We start from the raw sequence: 24,449 nt of genomic DNA on the forward strand, positions 1-24,449 counted from the left end.
TGGTTACTAAAGTAATCATAGACATACTGCAAGTTAGAAAAAATTAAGAAACCAGCTCTTATTAATTAAACTGAGAAATAAAGGCAAAGATCTAAAATGCCAGTGAGATAGAGTATTAGCTTGAACTGTGGCTATTATATTTGGTAGTGCTTGTTATATCGTATCCTAGCCTCAGCCAAAGCCCTATGTCGTCTGGGCAACTCCAGTTGCCATAGCAATGAAATTCTGTTGCAGGAGTAGGGCGAATGCTAATTGTAGCCATTTGTTGTTCCTTCTGTCATTCCCTTAACTAGCACAATTGTAGAGCAGCCAGAGTCTCTGGGCGAACAGCACAGAGTGCCCCCAAAAGCATTGCTGCTGAAGGCAACCGGCTGCTCTGTTTAAAAAATTGTTGGAGCAGTTGACAGTGCCACTGTGTGGGCAGAAGCACCGCTTGACTCAAACACCCACATCTGTTGATCAGAGACTTAAGAGGTTGTGGGGAAAAGATGACTTTAAAACCTGTTGAGATATATCAACAACTTGGAGAATAATTTGACACCAACCCTTCAGAGACAGGTCTTGGGCAAATCTCAGCAACAGTTTATATAGGCCTAAGCATAGCAATGAGATGCCCAAAAGCCTAAGAATAGGCAGCAAGAGTATTGCTTTTATTTTTATTTTGAAACTGTTAGTATGGCCTTAGGCAAAAGGATTCATTAGGTCAGTACCACTGCTTATTCCATTATCAACCAGGGCCGCCTGGGGGGGGGCAATTTTCCTCGGGCCCCACAGGGGCCCCCATGAGAGTTTTTCGGGGGTCTTGGAGCGGGGTCCTTCACTCACTCCAGAGGCCCCGGAAAACTCTCGTGGGGCCCAGGCCTGTGGAGCTTCTTCCGCAGCAATTCGGCGGCGGGGGGTCCTTCCGCTCCGGGACCCGCCGCCAAAGTGCCCTGAAGACCCGCGGTGGCGGGTCCCATGGTGGAAGGACCCTCCTGCCTCAGTGCCAGGTCTTCGGCAGCAATTCGGCGGAGGGAAGACCCCAGGCCCCCTGAATCCTCTGGGTGGCCCTGTTATCAACTCTTATTTTAGGAGGTTTATAAATTGACTGTCAAAATATGCTTCAGATTGAAACTTACTTCAACGAAGGACTGCATGTTATCAATTTTGAAAAATATTGTAAATAAGAGTTAGCTATTTTAGGATACCTGTTTGCAGGAGGGATAGCTCAGTGGTTTGAGCATTGGCCTGCTAAACCCAGGGTTGTGAGTTTAATCCTTGAGGGGGCCACTTAGGGATCTGGGGAAAAAATCAGTACTTGGTCCTGCTAGTGAAGGCAGGGGGCTGGACTCAATGACCTTTCAGGGTCCCTTCCTGTTCTATGAGATAGGTATATCTCCATAACGAAAGAAACAGTAGTCATGATTTAAAAATCAAAATAAGGTGTACATAGCACAGCCTAATTAATTTCAATATTTTGGATAAAATAAAAAGATGGTTGAAAAAATTAGGCTTAAAATTTAGCTAGTATGTAAGTAAAAAAAGGGGTTTTAGTGTGTGAATTTGAAGTATGTGTAACCAATCAGACTGACATGATAATATGTAATTGTCGAGATGGACAAATTATCCTTTTTTGAAGAATAGTTAATATGGAATTGTGTGATTCTGAGTCTCTAATATCTAGCAGATAAATAATGCATACCAAAATATGTTTAATACTAGTAGAAAAATCTATAATTACCTGCAAAAAAAACTATAATCATTTGGGTGAATACACATTTTTAAAATAGTCTTAAATATGTATTATATTTATTCTAGCTTAAATAAGTGTTTACTAGAAAAATTGTACATTTTAATATACTCTTTGACCTTCTATAAAAGAATAGGCTTATTTAGCAAAGGAAAATACATACATAAAATATATTTTAAAGCTCTGTGTCTGGCATAAACCATATAGAACCAAAACATTCACGTTTCATGCAGCATTGAACAATTTAATCAAGAAAGTAGGAGTATATGAAATAGGGTTCCCCATAGAGAACTGTGTCGGTAGATTCTTACGTTTGTAATGTGCATGACCTTAGGGTGGAAGTTTGGAACCATCTAAAAGTAAGCTCCTGTTAGGGCTGTGTGCACACTTTTTTTATAACTCTAAATGTCCAGACCAAGAATATGTATAGATATCAGCACCAACTGCCCTAATTTAGTTTCCTATAGCCATAAAAAGTAGATTGGAATTTCATGCACAGTGAGTAATTTTTTCTCTGTTTTTATGTATGGGTTATCTATTTAAATAAAAAATTCATCTGTTCACTCATCTTGGTTGACACCTCCATCATTTGGGGAGCAGGGTGTCCTTTTGAGGATCCAGTCATGTTGGAGCCATGGTGCCATTTAGATAAATCTTTGTCTCACTTCATTGGTGCCACCTGGAGTCATGCTGGATCTGGAAAGGAAATGCTGGATTAGTATATGCCTAATCTCCACCCTAGAATAATAGTCTGGATGCAGTTTCAGAGGAACCACTTTTCACCGTGTAGATTCGGGGCAATCGAGGAAGGGAAAATAGTGGGCAGGAGTTGGAGCTAAGCATCTGGTCACCTGACAAAGGATTTGAAATTGATCAGGAGGTTGGGGGGAACCAATTTAAGTGCTGGACCTTCTTGAGGCACCTTCTGGACCTTCTGGGCACTCTCTTTCCTGGCCATCCATTTGCTGACAACAGGAAGACTGAGCAGGAGGGTCCTAGGACCCTGAAAGGCACACTAATCAAAACCCAGAATGGTGAGGATACTAGGGGGAGGGAGGTTGCATATATGTGTTAGTTATTTTTCCCTAGATCTGTATCTCTTGTGCTTTGTCTGTGAGTAATGTGTGTGTAGTATAGACATTTGTTGCAAAGTCCGTGTGTTCCCTTGTTTTAACTATCACAAAACCCCTGAAGAGTCACACAGCAAACCCTAGTACTGACTAGGGCGGACCTGTGAGGAGTACATGTTTGGAGCATCGGTACTGGTCTTGAGGCCTAGGGCAGCTGGATGGCAAAGCTCCACATTCCAAGAAGGGGCTACCAAACAAGGGGTCTGTACCCTAGAAGTGTGCCAGAGAGCTGGATTTAGAAATGTTGTCTGGATGCTGCTCAGACCCAGTAGGCTTAAATGCCTGTGGAGTCCGAGAGTTGGCTCCAGTACGGCAACCTGGTATCTGACCATAATGGGGAGTGCAGCCAGTGAATTTATAACCCCCATATTGTCATAAAATGTCTGCGAAGGATGAGCGTGATGAAGGTCTTTGATTCTTAGGCAGTATTCTGTGTGTGCATAGTTCACCCCCCAGATCTTCCATGAGTGGGAGAGGAGACTTCAGCTCCTTTTAATGGAAAAAACACTCTTGCCTCAGTCCTGAGTGTAACCGTTCCCTCCTTGTACTGGGCCTAGTTCAGTCTGAGATCCACATATACCTTTCAGTCATCTTAGGGCAATGGGGTTCAAAGGTGACAGGTGAGTCAGAGCCACAGCACAGCTGCTTTCTTCTGCTCTGTAGAAAAGAAGGGACAGTCCCAAACAGTTCCTCATCGGATTCTGACAGCACCAGAGGCACTGAGAGTCATCAGTCTAAGGAATTTTTGATATTAAGTTATTTGGATCTGTGTGTTCAGGAGGAGTTTCTGATGAAATCTCGTCCTTCTTTTAAAGAGCCATATGCAACATTGTCACCTCTGCCTTAGATGGTGAGAAAGAACTCTGACTAGAACTGTAGCTATTGTTTCTTGGAAAATTAGACCATGCTGGTGTCAGACACCATACAAATGTTCTCCCTCCTTGTGGGGGTCTGAACCCAGCCCATAGATCCAAGTTTAAAATTCAGACCCACTCTGGGTAGAGTTGTGCTATGTCTGTGATGGGACATGGCATTCATGGAGAAGAAGCTTTCATCTGATGTAGCTCTTTGTAAATAGGAACTCCTTCAGGCTAATGAGTCTTTGGGAAAGTCCACCTTAGACGTTGACTGCACTAGGGAGTTGATCATCTATGTTCTCTCTGGCCTTATATCTACATGTGCTGTATTCTTCTTGGTCTTTGCAGTCTCAGACTTTGAACCTCCTCCTAGGTGACAATCTCAAATGAGGTCTTCTCATAGGCACCAGATATCTCACTTCCCTTAGAGCACCTCTCTTCCACAGAGATCACTTGTTGAGCATCTGCAGACCCTGGGACACTTTTGATGGCACTTCTCCAGTCATTCTCAGAGTTCCCAAAAAGGTGGTATTGGGAAATTTCTCATCTGTCCCAAGATTGTTAGAATCTTGCAGCATTCTATAGGGTTACAGTTCGTCAACCTGCTTGTTCAATATGTACATGGAGCCACTGGGAGATAAGTAAGGGAAGTATTGTATTGGCTACAGTGTTTTCAGAGGATATGACACCACATTGCTATATGACACATACCTGGAGTCGCATTTGTGATACAACAATTTTCATAGGAAACACTTTATAGTAACTTGATAATATCAACCAGAATTCATATAGACAGTTCCCCCAAATTGTCACAATTATATATGGGCCTACTCCTTGTTTTGACAACCTGTTTCAGTATTTGGTTAATAATTGTTAACCAGAACTTCACCTGATATAAATCCTGACTTACACTAACTGAGGCTCTTTGATTATATACCAAGAGTCGGCAACCTCTGGCACGTGGCTCGCCAGGGTAAGCACCCTGACGGGCTGGGCCAGTTTGTTTACCTGCCACGTCGGCAGGTTCGGCCGATCACGGCTCCCACTGGCTGTGGTTCGCCGTCCCAGGCCAATGGGGGCTGCGGGAAGCGGCACGGGTGATGGATGTGCTGAACATTGGTAACAGTGTCTGTTAAGCTCACACATGTGCTGTCTCTCCTCATGCCCCCCACCATGAGGCTAGTCAGCATCCATGGGATAACCGCCCTCAGTTCCTTCTCAAGTGCCCTTGGCTACAGACAGAGCTATTTGCAGTCATTAGGATCATTATTTTCTATTTTCATTTCTATAGTTAGTTAATCTTTTAGTTAGTATAGTTGTAGTTTTTCTTTACTCCCTTTTTTTCTCTTCAAAAAAAAAACTTTGTTTTTGTTTTCCTGCCTTTTTCTTCCTTGTTGGTGACCTTTTCTCCCCAGGTTATGCCCGGTTCACTGGGCTTCAAGAAGTGTCTTACTTGCAAGGAGGCAATCCCGATTGCAAGCACTCTCAGTGCATTCACTAGCACAAGCACTCTCAATGCATTCACTGTCTTGGGGACGGCCACATCTAGCAAAAGTGTGGTCTCTGCCAGCAATTCAGGCCACGGTCACATAAGAACAGAGAGCTCCGACAGATTATCTTTATGGAGGCAACTCTCAGACCCCCTCAGAGCCAATGGCACAAGTCACCTGGCAGATGTGAGTCTTCCCCAGAACCCTCTACATCTGAAGGCTGTAAGTCGAAGGAGCAAGCTGCTGACCATTCTCACAAGTCATTGAAGAAGGGAGAAGGAAGCCCCTATAGTGAGCACCAAGATAGCTGTAAGAACATAAGAAAGGCCGTACCGGGTCAGACCAGAGGTCCATCTAGCCCAGTATCTGTCTACCGACAGTGGCCAATGCCAGGTGCCCCTGAGGGAGTGAACCTAACAGGCAATGATCAAGTGATCTCTCTCCTGCCATCCATCTCCATCCTCTGACGAACAGAGGCTAGGGACACCATTCTTACCCATCCTGGCTAATAGCCATTTATGGACTTAGCCACCATGAATTTATCCAGTCCCCTTTTAAACATTGTTATAGTCCTAGCCTTCACAACCTCCTCAGGTAAGGAGTTCCACAAGTTGACTGTGCGCTGCGTGAAGAAGAACTTCCTTTTATTTGTTTTAAACCTGCTGCCTATTAATTTCATTTGGTGACCCCTAGTTCTTGTATTATGGGAATAAGTAAATAACTTTTCCTTATCCACTTTCTCAACATCACTCATGATTTTATATACCTCTATCATATCCCCCCTTAGTCTTCTCTTTTCCAAACTGAAGAGTCCTAGCCTCTTTAATCTTTCCTCATATGGGACCCTCTCTAAACCCCTAATCATTTTAGTTGCTCTTTTCTGAACCTTTTCTAGTGCTAGAATATCTTTTTTGAGGTGAGGAGACCACATCTGTACACAGTATTCGAGATGTGGGCGTACCATGGATTTATATAAGGGCAATAATATATTCTCAGTCTTATTCTCTATCCCCTTTTTAATGATTCCTAACATCCTGTTTGCTTTTTTGACCGCCTCTGCACACTGCGTGGACATCTTCAGAGAACTATCCACGATAACTCCAAGATCTTTTTCCTGACTCGTTGTAGCTAAATTAGCCCCCATCATGTTGTATGTATAGCTGGGGTTATTTTTTCCAATGTGCATTACTTTACATTTATCCACATTAAATTTCATTTGCCATTTTGTTGCCCAATCACTTAGTTTTGTGAGATCTTTTTGAAGTTCTTCACAATCTGCTTTTGTCTTAACTATCTTGAGCAGTTTAGTATCATCTGCAAACTTTGCCCCCTCACTGTTTACCCCTTTCTCCAGATCATTTATGAATAAATTGAATAGGATTGGTCCTAGGACTGACCCTTGGGGAACACCACTAGTTACCCCTCTCCATTCTGAGAATTTACCATTAATTCCTACCCTTTGTTCCCTGTCCTTTAACCAGTTCTCAATCCATGAAAGGACCTTTCCTTTTATCCCATGACAGCTTAATTTACGTAAGAGCCTTTGGTGAGGGACCTTGTCAAAGGCTTTCTGGAAATCTAAGTACACTATGTCCACCGGATCCCCCTTGTCCACATGTTTGTTGACCCCTTCAAAGAACTCTAATAGATTAGTAAGACACGATTTCCCTTTACAGAAACCATGTTGACTATTGCTCAAGAGTTTGTTTTTCTATGTGTCTGACAATTTTATTCTTTACTATTGTTTCAACTAATTTGCCCGGTACCGATGTTAGACTTACCGGTCTGTAATTGCCGGGATCACCCCTAGAGCCCTTTTTAAATATTGGCGTTACATTAGCTAACTTCCAGTCATTGGGTACCGAAGCCGATTTAAAGGACAGGTTACAAACCTTAGTTAATAGTTCAGCAACTTCACATTTGAGTTATTTCAGAACTCTTGGGTGAATGCCATCTGGTCCCGGTGACTTGTTAATGTTGAGTTTATCAATTAATTCCAAAACCTCCTCTAGTGACACTTCAATCTGTGACAGTTCCTCAGATTTGTCACCTACAAAAGCCAGCTCAGGTTTGGGAATCTCCCCAACATCCTCAGCCGTGAAGACTGAAGCAAAGAATCCATTTAGTTTCTCCGCAATGACTTTATCATCTTTAAGCGCTCCTTTTGAATTTTGATCATCAAGCAATCTCCATCATGCTCGGTATCTTCAGTACTGTCGGTACCAAGACCATCCCAGTCCGGTGCTCATGGAAACCAACAGCAGCAGTTACCGTTGACATGCCCACAGACCCGATGGGCACAGGCACTGAGTCATCGCACCAAGGGACAGGAGCGAGCACTCCACCAAAAAGGTGCTCTGCAAGTCTGTATTAGGTGCTATGCAAGTCTGTATTAGTACCGTCATCAATGCCTCATCCGGCATCAGAGCGACCAATATGGGCAAAATCCCTGTCCTTCCCCCAGCACCACCATTGGCTCTGAGCCCAGTCAGAACTGGTAGAATTCCGCCAACCCAGGGACCTCGGAATATCGAACATACCAGAGTCCCCACTGCTCGGTACTGGGGCCTCTGCACCAAGCCTCTGTCTAGCACAGGAATCATCCCTGCTCTAGTGAGAGTTTAGACAGTAAAGCAGAGGTGGCAGCATCACATTACTCCTCCCAGGCTCTGTATGATGCCCAATATCAACAGGGCCCTAGAGTATATCCTCAGATGGCCACACCTGAGCACCACTGCAGGGCTCTAAGCCACCACTATCCAGAGGCCATATTGGGACCCTTGGGCAGTATATCCCAGCATGCCTCTTGAGCTTTGAACCTCATCCAAGAACCCTCGAGGCACAGCCCCTCGGCTGCCACATCCAGAGCTTCGGTGCCTCCAGAAAACATTATGGAGGAACATGAGGGTGGTGCTGAGGAAGAAGTGACCCCGAAGATCATCTCCTCCTCCTCCCCAGACAAAGTCATCATGCCTTCCCCACAATCTCTGGCTGACAACTTTAGTATCTTACAGGATTTGGCAAAGAGAGTTGCAGACACTCTCCAAATACCATTGGAAGCCTGGCATTGGTAGCGCTTACCTTTAAGTGGGAGGACCAAAAAAATACCATGTCTTTGCCAAGGCATCTGAATTCCTTTTCTTGCACCCGCCACCCAACTCCATTGTGGTGGACGCCATCAACTCCCATGGCTGTCAACAAGAGATGAGGTCCACTCCCTATGATAAGGACTGGAAGCACCTGGACCTTTTTGGAAGAAAGGCGTACTCCTTGGCCCCGCTTCTATTCCATATCACCAACTACCAAGCTCCCATGGCAAAATACAATTATATAAATTATTCAAAACTGAATGATTTTATTGAACAACTACCAGAGTCACATTGTGACCAATTTAAGACACAGACATCACTGCAATCTGCCCTCAGTGCAGCCAAGATAGTGGCTAGGTCCATCTCCATGGTGGTGATGGTACAATGAGCATCATGGCTCCATCTGTCGGGCTTCCCAAGGGAGGTACAGTCAACTGTTGAAGACCTTCCTTTTGAGGGCAGAAAGCTCTTTGCAGAAAATACTGATGCCTCCCTTCACACCCTGAAGGACTTTAGAGTCACTCTCCATTCACTGGGCATCTACACACTAGGACAAAAAAGGAGGTACAGTCCCCAATCCCTGTATAGGCCATGTACATCCCAATATCTGGCTCAACCCCACTATGAGCCACAGAGAAAGAAAAGTAAATTTTCTAGGCATAAACCATCTGGCCCAGAATCTTCCTCATCCCAGTCATCTACATCCAAATACCAATTTTGACGGGTTGGTCGAGGTGTTGATAGTCCTCTCCCTCTAACTGCTGCAGCCGACCAATGCTATATATCCATTTTCCCACCAGTCGGCAGTGGTTCACCTCAATTTACAGACCAAATGGGGACAGGTTAGAGAAATCCATCACTACCCTCCAGTATCAAAAACTCTTTAGACTGCTGGAAAGACTCAGCCACCATTTGCAGAGGGATCCCCTTCTCGTAAACTCACCCCTTCTTGCTTCTCACCACAGATGCATTGTTCATTGAATGGGGTGCGCATCTAAACAACCTCACCACACAAGGCAAGTGGTCACCCACGAGATATCTCTTCATATCAATCTCAGGAATACCTGCACCCACTTTCTGCCGCTGATCAAAGGATCACACACAACAGTCCTTATGTACAATGTTCCCTGCATGTTCTATATAATTCGACAAGGGGGAGCTCAGTCACCCTTCCTCTGTGTGGAAGCAATGAGACTATGGAACTGGTGTATCTCTCCCGACATCACACTATTAGCAGCCAACCACCCAGGCACACAGAACGCAATAGCAGACAGTCTGTCACAAATTCTCACACAACCATGAGTGGGAACTAGCCCCAGTAGTACTTCACAATCTAGTCAGGTGGTGGAGGACACCAACCACAGACTTATTTGCCTCTTACCTGAACAAGAAATGTCAAGGCTACTGTTCCAGTAGGACAACACTCCCTAGGTGATGCTCTCCTCCTCCCCTGAGACAGAGACCTTCTTTACGCTGTTTCTCCTTTTCCCCTACTCTTGAAGGTCCTGCTGAAAATAAAAAGAGATGGAGCACACATCATTCTGATCAATCCTACTTGGCCGGAACAGACCTGGTACCTTTACCTGTCACAGCTCGTGATGCGCCCGCCGATCTCTCTTCCAGTCACTCCATACCTCCTCTCACAGAATAGAGGATGTACCCTACATCCCAACCTGGTGATTCTCTGTCTCAAGGCATGACTCCTTCCTGGTTCACACACCTTGAAAGTTCCTGTTCAACAGAGTTGCCAGAGGTATTATTACACAGTGAAAGTCCTCAATATGACGTACTTATCTGCAAAAATGGTCCAAGTTTCAGATTTGATGTATTCCCCAACAAAACTCCCTGACATTCACGACTCTTCCACACATCTTAGACTATGCACTGGCTTTAAAAAGATCAGGGCTATCTTTAAATTCTTCCAGAGTCCAGTTATTGGGTATAACAACCTTCCACCATCCTAGAGGGGTACTTAGTGCTGTCGCACCCAACCACCAAAAGATTCCTCAAGGGTATAGTTAACCTCTTCCCACAACCTCAGTTTCCTATGCCCAGATGGGACTTAAACCTGGTACTGAAAGGACTGACTAGGCCTCCCTTCAAACCCTTTAGCCACCTGTTTGTTTATGTACCTCTCAATGAAAACTGCCTTCCTGATAGCGATTATTTCTACCAGGAGAATAGGTGAAATAGCAGCACTGATGGCACATGCCTGCTACACAGTATTCTTTCAGGACAAGGTTATGCTCAGACCACATCCAAACTTTATTGCTAAAGTAACCTCCCTGTTTCACATGAACTAATTGATTCATCTTCCAATCTTCTATCCCAAGACCCACCAAGACAGCAGCGAGGCTATATTACACAATCTAGATGTCAGAAGAGCCCTAGCCTTCTACCTGGACAGAACGAAGGCCTTCAGGAAGGTCCCCAGGCTTTTCCTCTCCGTTGTGGAAAGATACAAGAGCTCAGCAATATCAGCCCAAAGATTTTCCAAGTAGATCTCAAACTGTATCACAGTGTTACCAAGTTCTAAATATGAGCCTTCCAGATACTATTCGTACACACTCCACAAGGTTGATCTCCTCATCTATCACCTTCTTCGAGAATGTCCCTATCTCAGAGCTCTGTGGAGCAGCAACATAGGTGTCAGTCCCCAGTTTCGCAAAGCATTATGTGATCACTGAGGACTCTGCTGATGATGCCATCTTAGGCTTCACAGTGCTGTCATCAGTAACTGACCTGACTCTGAAGTCTCAGCCCTCCAGAAGGGATACATCTTGGGAGTCACCTACAGTGGAGCACCTAAAGGAACACTACTCAAAGAAGAAGTTGTCTTGTGCAGTAACAATGGTTCTTGAGATGTGTGTCCCTATGGGTGCTCCACAACCCATCTTCCTCCCTTCTACTTCAGAGTTCTTGTCAATGACTCTGTGGTAGAGCAGGAGCTGAGGGGGGTTAGCCCACACATGCTGACTAGCCTTTGGCACAGCATGAGGAGGGACAGCACACGTGTATGTCTAACAGACACTGCTACTGAAGTTCTCCAATCAGCAGTGCAGCGACGCTAACACACCTACAGTGGACCACCCATAGGGACATCTTGAAGAACCATGTTACTCCACAAGGTGAGTAACTTTTTCCTTATCCTCTGTGCCTGCTGTAGGTATGCATTTTGATTGCCAATATGCTTGCAACAGCATCAGTTCAAATATTTCTTTCAACATCCCGTGCCTGGGCTTGTGAGTTATATTGACAGTCTCTGAGAGAAAGAAGTCATCTATGATCTTTGAGTCAACTTGTAATGATAATGAGTTGAAGAAATTGGATGTATTGAGTAGGGAGTCTTGTTCATTGTCTGTTTAGGCCATGAGAATCCTCAACTATGAAGCTGACATGGCTTGTTATAACTTCTGCCTCTTGGATACGCTTCTTTTTCTTGAGCATGTCCAAGACGATTTCTTGCCTCGATCCCATGGTGCTGGGAATTCTACAGAGAAATAGGTAAAAGATCTATTTCTCAAGGCAGGGAAAACTGCATTTAATCACTCCATTAATGCTCCATATTATTTTTAGATATAACTATAGTGTTCTGTGGCCTCAGTAATTACCATTCAAAATCCTTCTTGGCTCAGAATTTTAGTCTCTCTCAAGAGGTTAAGATTAAAGTGGTGGACCTGCATTGTGAGCGGCAGGATTTAGTGTCTAGATGAAACACTAGCAACTTTGAAAGAGAACAAGTCTGCGTCTATTCTTGCTTTGACTCCACTTTCATGTGATCAGAAATCCACTTTGATTCCATGGCCACTTCTCCACTGTAGTAAACTTCAGCCTCAGCAACAGAGCTATAAGAGACAGCACCATTCTTCTTTGAGTGATTGCTCATATGCATTCCAGTTAGGTGTGCGCGCGCCGCGTGCACGCTCGTCGGAAGATTTTTACCCTAGCAACACTTGGTGGGTCGGCTGGGCGCCCCCTGGAGTGGTGCCGCTATAGCACCAGATATACCGCCCCTCAGTTCCTTCTTACCGCCCGTGACAGTCGTTGGAACAGTGGAGTGCGGCATCGCTGTCCTCCACAACCCTTGCTTCTCGCTCTTATTTCTACCTTATCGTGTATATAGTTCAACTTTAGTGTAGTTATAGTTAGTTTTACTAGTTTAGTTGTAGTTAGTGTTTGTAGTTCACGGGGGATTGGGGGACTAGCCCCTTTTCCCCCTGACCCGGTGCGGGCTCATGCCCAAGGCACCGGGGTTTAAGCCGTGCTCAGCCTGTCAGAAGCCGATGCCGGTGGGAGACCCTCATGGATCTTGCCTGAAGTGCTTAGGAGAGTCTCACCTTCCTGATAAGTGTCGAATTTGTAAATCGTTTAAGCCAAGAACAAAGGAGCGGGACTTTCGCTTAAAGCAGCTCCTAATGGAGTCGGCACTTAGCCCTGCGGCGCCGGCACTGACCGCCCAGCAGTCTGCATCGGTGAGGAGTGCACCTTCGGCACCAGCTCACTCCGGCACCGAGACCCAGCACCGACAGCAGCCGGCACCGGCTCCCCGGCACCGATCCCTTTCCCCCTTGGGGAAACGTAAGGCTGCGCCGACCTCATCCTCTAAAAAGGATCATACACCCGGCCCGTAGGCCAAACCCCGGTACCTACGCCAGCACCACCAACTCCGGCACCGCAACTCCAAGCTCCTCCTAGCACGGCACCGTCGATTCCGGTACCACAAGGGCCGTTGAGTCTGGTGCCACACAGCTGCCCGGTTCACGCTGCGGTTGAACTAGCTCTCCCTTCAACTCCCGAGACTTTCTCGACGGCACGAGAGCTAATTGCACTGACGGAGATGACACAGCCTCAACCCCCAGCACCGCCAGTGCGGGTCGTCAAGTCGGTGGGCAAGCCGGCCATAATGAGGCCCCCTTCCCATGTTTTGGCTGATCTGTTGCACCTAAAACATCAGGGTCTGGCAGTTATTTCTCTTACATTACATTTAGCAGCTATTTCACCTTTCCACCCTGCAGTGGGTGACAGATTTCCTTTTTCCAACCCCATAACTATCAAATTTCTAAAAGGGTTAGACAGGTTATACCCATAGGTGCAAGATCCTGTTATACCTATCTCATAGAACTGGAAGGGACCCTGAAGGGTCATCGAGTCCAGCCCCCTGCCTTCACTAGCAGGACCAAGTACTGATTTTGCCCCAGATCTGTAAGTGGCCCTCTCAAGGATTGAACTCACAACCCTGGGTTTAGCAGGCCAATGCTCAAACCACTGAGCTATCCCTCCCTCCTGCTCCCCCATGGGATCTCAACATAGTGCTAACAAAATTAATGGGACCAGCCATTGAACCTCTCGCAACTTAGCCCCCATTCTACCTGTCTATGAAAGCAGTGTTTCTGATAAACTCAGCAAGGAGAGCGGATGAATCAACACCCTTGGTTTCAGAGCCTCCTTCTATAGTTTTCCATAAGGATAAAGTTTACCGTACCCTCACCTAAAATCCCTAACAAAAGTGGATTCCAATTTCCATATTAACAAGGCAATTTGTTTCCCAACTTTTTTCCCGAAGCCTGACATCCATACAAATTAACAGAATTTCATTCATTTGCTTTGAGGAGGTCATTAGTCTTCTACTTGGGCCACACTAGGTCCTATAGATCAGTGATTCTCAACCTTTTTTGGACAAGGGGCTCGTTTGTAAACATTGATGGCCAGTCACAACCTAGTAAATAGCTTAAGTAGAGAAAACACAAGTATTTTGCCCCCAAAATACTTATTACCCATTACATGTAATAATAATAACGTTAAAGCAGATCAACAGTTAGAAAGCTAAAGGCAGAAATCAACATCAACAGGAACACAATAACAGTATAATAAATCTTAATGAGAAACCTGAGCTTGCTTATCTTTGACAAATATATCAAAGTTTGATGTGATTGTAGTCAGTGCAATCTGAAGGTCATGTTCAACATCCAGTCTGTTCTGGCTCTTATTCTTCTGTTGAGTCAAGGCAGCGAATCCAATTTTGCACAAGTATGTTATATTGAAAGGCAAAGTGACTCTAATAGCATGGCAAGCAAGAGCAGAATGTTCTCCACCAGCAGCACTGTACCAAAACTGGGGAAGGCTCATTTCAGTATATTTTCTCAGTAGATTGTGATCGCAAGATAATTTGACCAGCTGAGACTTTTTTTCCATCGGTAGACACCCATTTTCCAACACATTTCCAAATGGATCCCATATCCATTTTTCACCGTTGAGTTGCTCATCTGGAAAGTAATCACAGAATCATATGTACAATTTAGTTAAATAATTACTGATTGTTTTCTTCAGTGCTTCCTGGTTAGCGGAATCTTTCCAATTTTTTTTCTAGACTCACATTATGAAACATGTCCATCCTATCATTTGAAACATGTTTGTTCCACAGAGAGGATTGTTTTTTATTAATGCAGCAAAATGATTGTGCCCTCTGCCCTGGAAAGACAGATTCAAATCATTCAGATGATCGAATATATCTGCCAGATATGCAACACAAGCAAGCCAGGTGTCATTACTGAAGTGTTCTGCCAGGTGAGACTTTTTTCTTCAAGAAAAGCTGCCATGCCATGTCATGGGGACAGCCAGCAAACCTCAGCATGATAAAGCAGATTTACATGCGCATAGCCCATTTCCTGAAAGAAAACTTGAAAGCATTGTGAATCCTTAGCATTTTGTTTGATATAATTCACAGTTTTGACGGCATCTTTAAGAGTTTCATGAAGCTCAAGTACCATGTCTTCAGCTGTTAGTGCCTCCCTCTGCAATAAACAGTGGTTCCACATTGCATTGGGTGCTTTTGAAAGGATTCTTTGAACATCTCCTGAATGTATCCCTGTCATTGAAGTAGTTCCATCAGTTGTAACACCAATGCATTCAATCAGCTCAATCCCACCAACTCCAAGTAATTATCCAGTGCAACAAATCTATCAGTAGCAGTAGTAGAAATAGGCAAATCTACACTAAACAAGTACTATTCTTGAAAATCATTTTCCAATACATGCCTCGCATAAACCAACACAATAGAGCGGTTTGATACGTCTGTAGATTCATCTAATTGTAAAGCAAAACAGTGCCTTACTGAAAGACTATCAATTTTCAGTTTTTTGTCTTCTGAGATATCGCAGATTCATCTCCATATTGTATTGTCGGGGAGAGAGATTGTTTTTAATTTATTTGCAGCTGACTTGCCCAACAATTCATTGCACATACACCACTACCCCAATATAACACGACTTGATATAACACGAATTCAGATATAACGTGGTAAAGCAGTGCTCCAGGGGGCCGGAGCTGCGCATGCCGGTGGATCAAAGCAAGTTCGATATAACGCAGTTTCACCTATAACACAGTAAAAATTTTTGGCTCCCGAGATCAGCGTTATATCGAGGTAGAGGTGTATTATTAATAGCAGAAGCTAAAATTAATTTCTCATCAGTAGTGTGAGCTTTTTTACATTTCACAATGCAGTGTGCAACAAGGTAAGAGACATGCAATGCCTGCTCTTGGGGTACGTCTACACTACGGGACTATTCCGAATTTGCATAAACCGGTTTTGTAAAACAGATTTTATAAAATCGAGTGCGCGCGGCCACACTAAGCACATTAATTCGGTGGTGTGCGTCCGCGGTCCGAGGCTAGCGTCGATTTCTGGAGCGTTGCACTGTGGGTAGCTATCCCGTAGCTATCCCATAGTTCCCGCAGCTTCCCCCACCCCTTGGTATTTCCGGGTTTAGATCCCAGTGCCTGATGGGGCAAAAATCATTGTCGCGGGTGGTTCTGGGCACAGCCTCACCCCTCCCTCCCTGAAAGCAGCAGACAAGCGTTTCGCGCCTTTTTTGCTTGGTGAACTGTGCAGACGCCATAGCACAGCAAGCATGGACCCTGCTCAGCTCAATACCGCAATCGTGGATGTTTTAAACGCCTCGCACACTCTCGTGCAGTATATGGTGAACCAGGAGCTTCGAACCGAGTCGAGGAGGAGGCGGATACGGCAGCGCGGCGATGACAGTGATGAGGACGTAGACACAGAATTCTCTCAAACCGCGGGCCCCGGTGCTTTGGAGATCCTGATGGTAATGGGGCAGATTCTATCCATTGAACGCCGATTTTGGGCCCGGGAAACAAGCACTGACTGGTGGGACCGCATTGTGTTGCAGGTGTGGGACGATTCCCAGTGGCTGCGAAACTGTCGCATGCGTAAGGGCACTTTCATGGAACTTTGTGACTTGTTTGCCCCTGCCCTGAAACGCCATAATACCAAGATGAGAGCAGCCCTCACAGTAGAGAAGCGAGTGGCGATAGCCCTGTGGAAGCTTGCAACGCCAGACAGCTACCGGTCAGTCGGGAATCAATTTGGAGTTGGAAAATCTACTGTGGGGGCTGCTGTGATGCAAGTAGCCAAAGCAATCACAAAGCTGCTGCTATGAAAGGTTGTGACTCTGGGAAACGTGCAGGCCATAGTGGATGGCTTTGCTGCACTGGGATTCCCTAACTGTGGGGGGGCGATAGATGGAACCCATATCCCTATCTTGGCACCGCAGCACCAGGGCACCCAGTACGTAAACCGGAAGGGGTACTTTTCAATGGTGCTGCAAGCACTGGTGGATCACAAGGGACGTTTCACAAACATCCACGTGGGATGGCCAGGGAGGGTTCATGACGCTCGCGTATTCAGAAGCACTACTCTGTTTAAACGGCTGCAGCAAGGGAATTACTTCCCAGACCAGAAAATAACAGTTGGGGATGTTGAAATGCCTGTCGTTATCCTGGGGGACCCAGCCTACCCCTTGATGCCATGGCTCATGAAGCCATACACAGGCAGCCTGGACAGTGGTCAGGATCTGTTCAATTACAGGCTGAGCAAGTGCAGAATGGTGGTGGAATGTGCATTTGGCCGTTTAAAGGCACGCTGGCGCACATTACTGACTCGCTCAGACCTCAGCCAAACCAATGTCCCCTATGTTATTGCTGCTTGCTGTATTCTCCACAATCTCTGTGAGAGTAAGGGGGAGACCTTTATGGCGGGGTGGGAGGCTGAGGCAAATCACCTGGCCGCTGATTACGCGCAGCCAGACACCAGGGAGATTAGAAGAGCACACCAGGAAGCGGTGCTCATCAGAGAAGCTTTGAAAAGGAGCTTCATCAATGGCCAGGGTACAGTGTGACTGCTATGTTTGTTGATGAACACCCAACCCCCTTGATTGACTCATTCCCTGTAAGCAACTCACCCTCCCCCTTCGAGTACAGCTTACTTTTTCAAATAAAGTCACTCTCGTTTAAAAATCATGAATTCTTTATTAATTCATTATAAAAAGAGGGAGAGAAGTAAGGGTGTGGTTTGGGAGGAGGATAGGAAGGATGGAGAAGGCCATTAAAAAAATTTCACATTAACGACAGCCTTCTTGTTGGGCTGTCCACGGGGGTGGAGTGGGCGGGTGCACGGAGCCTCCCCCCACGCGTTCTTACACGTCTGGGTGAGGAGGATATGGAACATGGTGAGGGTTGAGGGTGGTTACACGGGCTGCAGCGGCACTCTGTGATCCTGCTGCCGTTCCTGAAGCTCCACCAGACGCCGGAGCACGTCAGTTTGATCACGCAGCAGCCCCAGAGTTGCATCCCGCCACCGCTGATCTTCCTGCCGCCACTTCTCATCTCGGTTGTCCCTCCTGTCCTCACGTTCATCCCTCCTGTCCTCACGTTCACTGGCCTCTTTCCTGTAATTTGATACCACGTCCTTCCACTCATTCAGATGAGCTCTTTCATTGCGTGTAACTTCCATAATATCCGAGAACATCTCATCTCGCGTCTTCTTTTTCCTCCGCCTTATCTGTGCTAGCCTTTGGGATGGAGGAGGGATGGTTGAAAAATTTGCAGCTGCATGAGGAAGATAAATATTTAGAAAGATACATTTTATAGAACAATGGTTATACTCTCTCACAGTGAACAGCACTATTCACCTAGCACATGTGATTTCCCTACAAGGTCACATTTTTCATCTTAATAGTGAGTGCTTGCAGCTCTGGAGTTACAGATCTCACAGACACAGGTCCAGGCATCAGAATTCAGCTTGCATGCGGCCATGGTAAGCCACTGTCTTTCGGCTTCTGTAGTGATTTACCCCTCCCCCCCAACGCATGGCTAATACCACGCTAGCTCCCTGCTAATCAACAACCTTCCCACCCCCCCACCCACTGCGTGGCTGGTAGCTTGGGGAAGATCGCCGGTGACCAAACACAAAAAAGATCCTCGGCATTTCACTCCTCCCCTCCCCCCGCTTCGCTACGTGCAGGAAAGGTTTTTTTTTAAGCTGCTGCAGTCCACGAACCCATTAGAAAAATGGCCACCCCCCTTACTTAAATTCCTGATTTTTAACCAGGTTATCCTGAACGATATCACTTTGCTGAGGATAACACAACAAGATAAAGAACGGATGCTTCTTGAATGCCAGCAGTCACCGGGACCATACGCTGCTATGCTTTGCCACTCAATGATACCTGATTACTTGCTACATGCATGGCGTGGTAAAGTGTCCTACCATGGTGGGCGGAACAAGGCTGCCTTGCCCAGAAACCTTCTGCAAAGGCTTCTGGAGTACCTACAGGAGCGCTTCATCGAGATGTCCCTGGAGGATTTCCTCTCAATCCCAGGACATGTTAACAAACTTTTCTAAGTAACTATACTGTCTGCGAATGCATCCCAAGTCCTCAGGGCAAATCAATCATTAAAAAACGCTTGCTTAAAAACCAATGTTTGCTATTTGCAAAGGTACACTCACCAGAGCTCCCTTCCATGGCGTCATTGTCTGGGATAGTTGCTTGTGAGGGCTGGGAGGAGGGTGATTCCGTCAGGGTGATAAAAAGCTCCTGGCTGTTGGGGCTCACGGAGTGCTGTGTGCTCTCTGCTAGGTCGTCCTCCTCTTCTTCATCTTCATCTTCCCCGTCTGCATAATCCTCAGCCATGGCAGAGATTACAACCCCCACCTCGGAATCCACGGTCAGGAGTGGGGTACTTGTGGCGCAGCCCCCTAAAATTGCATGCAGCTCAGCATAGAAGCGACATGTTTTTCGACCTGCCCCGGACCTTCCGTTTGCTTCTTTGGTTTTCTGGTAGGCTTGTCTGAGCTCCTTAACTTTCACTCTGCACTGCACTGAGTCCCTGCTGTGGCCTTTATCCGTCATAGCCTTAGAAATTCTTTCAAATACTTTTTCATTTCGTCTTTTGGAACGCAGTTCTGTTAGCACTGAATCCTCTCCCCATATAGCGATCAGATCCAGTACCTCCCGTGCAGTCCATGCTGGGGCTCTTTTACGATTCTCAGGAGACTGCATTGTTAACTGTGCTGATGAGCTGTGCGTGGTTACCTGTGATGATGAGCTCTCCACGCTGGGGAAGCAGGAAATGAATTTCAAAAGTTCGCGGGGCTTTTCCTGTCTACCTGGCCAGTGCATCCGAGTTCAGAATGCTGTCCAGAGCGGTCAGTGGTGCACTGTGGGATAGCTCCCGGAGGCCAATACCGTCGATTTGCGGCCACACTAACCCTATTCCGATATGTTAATCCCGATATTAGCGCTACTCCTCTCGTTGGGGAGGAGTACAGAAACCGATTTAAAGAGCCATTAAAATCGATATAAGGTGCCTCCTAGTGTGGACGGTTCTGGCGTTAAATCGGTTTTACGCTCCTAAAACCGATTTAAACGCCTAGTGTAGACCAGGCCTTGGACAGTAGATAGATGTTAGTGTTTTTTGTGACATTTCCAAACCTTTGCTTTTTTCATGTAAAAAATCAAGACGCTTGTCTTTATCGCTAGAGTGCTTTGTCTCCAAATGCCTATGTAATTTTGATGGTTTTAGGCTTTCATTTGCTAATAATTCACTGCAGATGACACACTGCGGCCTGTGTTCACCATTTTGGTCCTCAGTAAATGAAAACCCATACTTTAAGTAAGCGGGGTCATACCTATGATTTACTTTTCTTTTTAGGTTGTGATGAATTCCTACTATCACTGGTACTTGCAGTTGCAACAGAACAGTTTAAAAATTTATCCATTTCACCAACTAAAGACTCACTTAGTGATTAATGTGCACGTTCTTCACTGTAAGTTCTACACAGAACACTCTTTTCCTATAACTCTTCCCGCATTGAATTCAATTGGCTAATTGGTAAGGCTACATGTGAGCCATGGAGGTAATGGATTCTGTGATTTTACATGATCTCAGCAACTTCAGCCCCAAGTAGTGCGGCTCAGGCAACATTTTCATACGTTATTGCAACCGAGAGATTGATAAACGCGACTTTAGATCCTCAATGCAGTTATGTCATGATTGTGGACAGTGTGAAAGGTAAATCAGTTTCCACTCAGTGGATTTTCTCCTGGATTTCCTGTTTTAGTCACTTGGTGTGACATTAGCTAACTGGTAGCACATCTCCTAAAGTGTTGGCTCATTCCACTAGAGCACAAATTTCAGCAGACATTTGCAAAGTGGCAACCTTCTGATCATTATACCATTTTCTGCCGGTCAAGAACAATGTCAGTTTTGGATGGGTTGTTCTACAATCACTGTTAAGGTAGACTCTGAGCCCATGTTCCTTCTAATTTTTTACATCCTTGTGTAGAATGAATTTTGTTATGTGCACCAATACAGAGGTGATGTGTGGTGGGGGTTGGGCTGAGGGGTTTGGAGTGTGGGAGGGGGCTCGGAGCTGGGGCAGAGGATTGTGGTGCTGGGGTTGAGGGCTCTGGGCTGCAGCTGGGTATGAGCGGTTTGTGATACGGGAGGGGGCTCAGGGCTATGGCAGAGGGTTTGGGTGTGGGAGAGTGAGGGCTTCAGCTGGGGCTGCGGGTTCTGAGGTAGGGATGAGGGGGTTGGGGTGCAGGTGACCCCGGGGCTGCAATGGGGAGAGAGGACTCCCCCTGGCTCTCTGTTGCCACGGCAGCCTGGAGCTAGGCGGGGAGGTGCCTCTCTCCATCTGCTGCGCAGCAGCTCCGGAGATGGGGCCTGGGGGAAGAGGTGCCTCTCCCCACCCACTGCGCAGCCTTTGATAGCCTGCTGTGCAGCCATATAGCTTGGAGGGAACTTTGCTCCAAGCCCATGTCCACATTAATCTGCAAGTGAGTCACCTGCAGTGGAATGAACATGTGCAGTCACTCAAAGAAGAAAAAACAGTTCCCTACCTTTCTGTAACTGCTGTTCTTTGAGGTATATTGCACATGTCCATTCCATGACACATCCTCATTCCCATCGCTTTCTAAGTCTATCCCAGGGGTCGGCAACCGCTGGCACGCAGCTTGCCAGGGTAAGCGCCCTGGCAGGCCGGGCCAGTTTGTTTACTTGCCACATTGGCAGGTTCGGCGGGCTGCGGTTCGCCATCCCAGGCCAATGAAGCCGGCAGGAAGCGGCGCGGGCGAGGGATGTGCTGACTGCGGCTTCCTGCCACCCCCATTGACCTGGGACGGCGAACCGTGGCCAGTGGGAGCCGCGGTCCGCCAAACCTGCCAACGCAGCAGGTAAACAAACTGGTCCAGCCTGCCAGGGTGCTTACCCTGGCAAGCCGCGTGCCAGAGGTTGCCAACCCCTGGTCTATCCAATAAGAAGGAAGTGGGGGAGGTAGAGAGCCGCTCCGTCCTCTTATACCTGCACGCAGTGGCGCACAACAGCAGAGGGCACTTGAGTCACCCTGACAGTTAACTCTGAGGGAAAAAGTTCTCCAACAGCTATGCACAAGGTGTGGAATGGACATGTGCAACACATCTCGAAGAACAACAGTTACTGAAAGATACGAGGCTCTGTCCCTGAGACAGGAAGATAAATGGGATGTCAAGAGCCATGTAAAAATCATCCTGAAGCGTACCTTCAGAAATTGCTTCAGCCCCTTCCACTGGTTGTGGTCAAAGATTACAATGACAAATAGCTGCTGGACAGTTGCCCACAAATACCTCATCCATTTTCATTCTTTGCCCACCTACTCCAGGTCATTAGTCACAGATGCATCAAGAAAGGGCTGGGGACTAGGGCTCTTAACCACTTAAAAATTAATTGCGATTAATTGCCTGATTAAAAAAATTAATCGCACTGTTAAACAATAATAGAGTATAATTTATTTAAATATTGTGGATGTTTTCTGCATTTTCAAATTATATTGATTTCACTTACAAAGTGTACAGTGCTCACTTTGAAAATATTTGTGATAAAAATAAATATAATGTAAAAAGCAAAAGAAATAGTATTTTTCAATTCACCTGATACAAGTACTGTAGTGCAATCTCTTTATCATGAAAATTGAACTTACAAATGTAGAATTATAAACAAAAATCTGCATTCAAAAATAAAACAATATAAAAGTTTAGAGCCTACAAGTCCACTCAGTTCAGTTTCTTGTTCAGCCAATCGCTCAGAGTAACCATAGTTACTCTAGGTTAATAACCATTCTTTCTGAATAGGAACATCTTTATAAAATGCAAAGTCAGAACATCAAAACAGTGGACCCCATTGACAACAGTTGTTAATTTTTATACTTGCGGCCTAAACAATTGTATGGTGCAAAATTGAGCATCAAAGAACCACTGATTAGACATTCATAGTATAACCTGTGAAATACCACAGATCACAGCTCTGTAACAAGAACAGCAATTTCTTCTATATCACATGCTTGGAGAAAAGTGGAATATTTACCATTAGATTCTTATTTATTTTGTGATGCTGTTGTTTTCATACCAACACTTCACAGTCTCTCTGACAATATTACCTGTATCCAAATGTTGGTATATTTAACTGCTTTATTGCTCAAACTAAAAGTTAATCAAGCCCATTGGTAATTCAATGAATTTTATTTAGTATAAACTTGTACTTTTAAATATTTTTCACAATTACTATTTTAAAATATTAAAATTACATCACTGACTTTTTATGAAGAATATTGAATTAAACATTCTTCTTGTAGTCCTGATAGCCAAACGGAGTGATGTTATGAGGAATGCAGAGTCTTATCTATATTTCACCTTACACTTGAAGATGAAGAGTCACATTTATATACTTCCCTGTTCTGAGTCTCACATACAGTTACTCAAGAGCCATAATGTCAGATGAGAAGAAGTAATTTCAGCTTGGATAAGATGACATTGTTACCTACTAAAGAGCAAATCATCGGCAAAGATGGGTTGTAGATATAGCTTTAAATTCTATGGTACGAGTACACTGGGGTTATTTTCCTAATCTCTCAAAATGATTGGTGCCATATGTTTTGAAATTGTTGCAATGTTGTTAATATATAAGAAAGCTCAAAAAGAAACCAACTTTATGCATTAACCTTGCTGAATAGTTATATTTAAAAATTATGCGAGTAAAATGAAACCAGATGACTGAGCAGAGTTGACAGCATCTTTCTGAGTGATGAAATTGCTATTGATTTATGACAAATGCCAGTAAAAGCAGGCAGGGACTGTTTTGTTGCTGTCAGACAAGAACTGAAAGTAGGCAGGTTTTGTTATCAATCATTTGTTGTCAGTGTAAGACAGTGGCAGGCTGTTATAATTGATTTGATGGCTCCGTCTCACATGAGCTCTAGTGGCCACCACAGATTGTGGCAATGCAATGGTGCAGAGAATTGACATGAAAAGGAAGTGACATGACTTCTCAGAGGTAAAGTTACATGATTTAAAGGTATGTTTATAAAAACATTCCATAAACCAAAATTTGAGATGCAATTGTTGATAGAATACGAAGTTTTGAGTTTAATCTGGCAGTGTAGTTTTTATACGTTGTGTCATTCAGTGAATAGATATTTTACCTTAAAGGATTTGCATGACTAAACACTTAATTCCCCCTTATCCCCCCACCTTCTTTGCCCTGGATAACAACTGACATGGAATTGTTGTGATGAAAAGGGCTGCATTGTTTATTAACATACAGATTTGACTTGCTGGGAATCTTTATGTTCTGATACAGCATCAGTCCCAGTTCTGTCTGCAGTGAACATATGACATGAGTACCCATTCTGGTCTTCTCTCATAAGCTGTCTTTCTTTCAGTAAAAAAGAAAACAAAAGTGAAGCAATGGCTGTTTGTACAAGATTATTGGAGATACCATAATTCTGGTGTGACAGCAAATATTATCTATATACCAGT

At 45.1% G+C, this 24,449-nt stretch overlaps 1 protein-coding gene and 1 long non-coding RNA gene across 6 annotated transcripts in view; one reads left to right on the forward strand and one right to left on the reverse strand.

Moving 5' to 3' along the window:
- Nucleotides 1-24,449, forward strand: part of DIAPH3 (diaphanous related formin 3) — a 509,860-nt gene that overhangs the window by 416,330 nt on the left and 69,081 nt on the right. The window lies entirely within an intron of this gene.
- On the reverse strand, nt 2,268-10,948 carry LOC123367879. Of its 2 annotated transcripts, none has more exons than XR_006578635.1 (4): nt 10,695-10,948; nt 9,879-10,026; nt 9,677-9,800; nt 2,268-2,425 (listed from the first exon to the last, which is right to left on the reverse strand). It is a non-coding gene; the product is annotated as an uncharacterized LOC123367879 (long non-coding RNA). The 2 variants fall into 2 exon arrangements; XR_006578636.1 differs by having other exon boundaries at nt 9,677-9,803.

This window comes from Mauremys mutica, chromosome 1 (assembly GCF_020497125.1).
Source record: "Mauremys mutica isolate MM-2020 ecotype Southern chromosome 1, ASM2049712v1, whole genome shotgun sequence".
Lineage (NCBI taxonomy): Eukaryota > Metazoa > Chordata > Testudines > Geoemydidae > Mauremys > Mauremys mutica.